This window comes from Triticum dicoccoides, chromosome 2B (genome assembly GCF_002162155.2).
Source record: "Triticum dicoccoides isolate Atlit2015 ecotype Zavitan chromosome 2B, WEW_v2.0, whole genome shotgun sequence".
NCBI classification, from domain to species: domain Eukaryota; kingdom Viridiplantae; phylum Streptophyta; class Magnoliopsida; order Poales; family Poaceae; genus Triticum; species Triticum dicoccoides.
The window spans coordinates 22,457,434-22,461,108 of NC_041383.1; positions in this window are offsets into that span (position 1 = coordinate 22,457,434).

Consider the following 3,675-nt stretch of genomic DNA (forward strand, 5'->3'; position numbering starts at 1 on the left):
CCCTCCAAGTTCCTTAAGGCTTCCATGAAGTTTATTCACACAAAATAGAACTGCAACCAACAAGTATTACTGAGCAAAACCAAGAGGATCGCCCAAAAGGAAGAAATAAAGCAGATAGCCTCACATGGACCAACAAAGAGCAATGGTCTTGAAGATTGCAAAGCATACAAGGAGTAAGAGAAGAAAAGTACTCTTTGTATCTGAATTTTGCCTTCCTTTTTGTGTGCGCATGCTGCATCTGTGTCATGTGGAGAATTAATCAAGATCTGCAATGAAAATGTTGACACTTTGCATGTTCTTGTGGGTGATGGTCCGAACTCTGAAGCCTATGGAATGAAATGTCATATACTTGTATCATTGAAGTTGTCTATTGTATGCAAAGAAAACACCATTATTTTCTTGTTCAATCATCAACCTTGTCTTACTCTGTAATATGCACTGAAAAAACCAGTGATTCTGCATATACACGCAATATGCGTGAACTATATTCTGCATATTCCTTGGAACCTGACACAAGGCAGTTTGCCCACTTTGGTATTTCACCCTCACATTAAGTAGTTTAACCAGCATGAGATTACCGCCCAAATAATAAGAGCACATGGTTCGTTAGAGTTTTACACAAAAGAGAAAGTTTTACTGCAGCACAGTAATAAATAATAATACAATTTTCGAAGACAAGCCACCTGTGGCATCAAGGATCTCATCTATACCAGAAACCAATGGCACCTACAAAGCTAAATTCTTCATAGCTCCAAAATACACAACAAAGTGTCAAGCGCTATTTATGAAGAACCTAGTGCTTTACATTGGTTCACATTGCCCTCACATAGAACTGGCTATACTACAGATCATATTGTACAGGAGTGACCGCTGCATCTTTTAATTAACTGAATTGTATCCAGGATACATCATCAGATCACACCATCTACAATAATAAATATTATCAGCAAAGAAATAATACCAATTGAAAAAAAAATACCGTTGGTTATTGGACGCCATGAGACGGGGGCGCCATGAGACGGACGGTGCCGCCAGATGTGGGTTCTTATCTAATCAAATCCCATCATACAACCAGAACAGAATTAAGAGGAATTTTTTCTGGATAGCCTCGCATGGGCAATCCAACACGTCCCAATTTTGCGAGAAACAAGCAGATCATCAACAAGCTCTTACAACATTGCTCATGAGGCTCTAAACTCTGAATTCGAGTGTGTCTTGTATTGTAATTCGAGTGGATCATAGATTCTATTGGTTGTAGGAAAATGTTTCAGGCTATGCAATTCACGCTATAATTGACTGAATATTTGGTACGTATCCCTGTAAAGAAAAGGTTGTAATGCAGAAAAGTGGTGTAAAAAATAGAACATCAAAGGAACTACAAATTACCAAGAAAAAGAAAATAACAAGTGTGGAGCAGATCAGTGTTACCTTTGTGACATACTCGCCTACACCCTTCCAAAAATAACAATCAAAGCAAGCGGCTGCAGATTCAAAAAGGAAGGACATGTGTACAGCTCGTGTGCTCTTGCAATTTTTGGTATGAAAGAATGCATTTTATTTCAGCGCAAAAAAAGAAGAAAATGATGATAGGTTACAGAAAAACAAGTACATACACCAAATTAAAGGAACACATTTTTTATTTGCAAAAAAGAAACCAGGCAACTACGCAATTTAAAGGAACACATTTAGTTTTATTCTAACCTGGATCCAAGAGGACATTGAATGCATGAATCCAACGTTGTGACACTGTCACGGAGTACAGGCAACATTCCTAGCAACTTGACAGAAGATGTGTTGTCGAACACACCGTATCTTGACAGTCATGTACTTGAACCAGTTACAAATTCTTACTAAATGATTCCTCATTTCTTAATAAAAACGATAGACAAATGAGGATCTCTTAATATGCTCGATAGAAAAGCATTGCCAAACAAGTCAGATCCCAGTAAGTGGTGTTGATTCAGCCAACAGGAGAATGAAATCTCATTATAACTCATTGGTAAAACATAGACATATTATACATCAACTAATGCGAGTACTGTCATACAAAGACAAATAGTAAGTAATATGCTAACTCTTGCCAAATGAGGATGCGTAAACACAACAGTGTATACTGTATATTTCCCTTGCACCGCCAAAATTTTCAGTGGTTCCTAGAGTTTAGAAAGCTCAGAAATAATTTCATCCATTCCCAGAGTTTCTATGAAAAAAAAGAACAAGCATCTACTTGCAACCTCACATGTGAGCACTTAGATTGAACACACATGTTCTGAACCAGAAAATTCAAGCACAGTAACAGGTAAGGTCACCACGCACCTAGGAGCATGATCTCAGGGAGAAGGCGTTTGATATCAGCCAGCAATCGGGCTCCCTTGTCCTACCGATCATACAACACCATCAGGTAGAGCAAGACGCTGAGACGACGAGGGCGTGTGGGCGGATTTCTTCCGCCTCCCCTTTCCTCTCGGCTTCTTTTTTCGCCGCCCACCTGGAGAGTCGTCTAGCCACCCCTTGGCCCTAGAGATGAGGCCATGAAGCCGATGGCGTCTTCCTCTCTGCCGGTGCAGGAAAGCAAGAAAAGGGAGAGGGGCGGCGTGAGGAGGAGGGGATGAAGGAGCGGAACCCATCGCCGCCACCGCCGACGCAGGTTCAGCCTGCTACATCCTGCGCCGCCGCCACCCACGCTCGACAGAGGAGAGGGACACCGGCGCCGCCGATGCAAGTTGAGCCCGCTGCGTCGCGCGTTGCCGACGCTGCTCGTGGGATGAGAACGACCCCGGCGGCGTTCTGTAGCGGCAACGAGGAGAGAGGAGGGAGGTGGAGGCGGCTGGAATCGACCCCCTGTTGCGGGCCGGTGGGTGATCCGCTTGTTGCGCGAGGGGCCGCGGAGCGCTAATAGGATTGGCAAACCACGTCGTCAGCTTGGCAGAACATTTCATGTGAGTCGTTGATCTGATTGGCAGACTATTAACGTGATGTAGATGGTGGGATGTGTTTAAGTTAATTTGATCGAAGGGTTCTGCTTATCCTGTGTACGCTTTATGGGGTGGGTTTAGAAAAACTTAAGTTCGGTCTTTTAATAGTAGTATAGATATAGATGATCGCCCGTTTAAAGATTTTTTTTATTCAGCTATATGTTATGCAACTACACGGTTGGAGCATGAGCATATGGTCACGGAGGTTTTTCATGGATGGGGTGTAATCTGCGGATAGGATCTATCCCTCCATAGACTGGACTAATCTATTTTTGCTGTAAAACAATGTTCATTTTTTCTTGTGCTGGACTTACCAGATATTTCGAGGAGGCAACTAAATATTTTATTTGGGTCAGTAAAAATTGTAACCTTTGATTCTACGTGTGTAAAAGCTCGCCATGTAATTTGACCGACTTGTTTATTTGTTGAGTCAATTCTTCTTTCCTTGCTGAGCCTCCATGCATGCATACACTAGTAGAAAAACCCCTATTAGTCCCGGTTGGTAAGGGCTTTTTGTTCCGGTTCTTGAACCGGGACTAAAAGGTCGTTACTAATGCCCTAGACCTTTAGTCCCGGTTCTAACACGAACCGGGACAAATGGGCCTTCACGTGGCCGGTGCGGCGATCCCAGGCAGGAGGGCCTTTGGTCCCGGTCGGTGGCACCAACCGGGACCAAAAGGCATCCACGCGTCAGCATTTC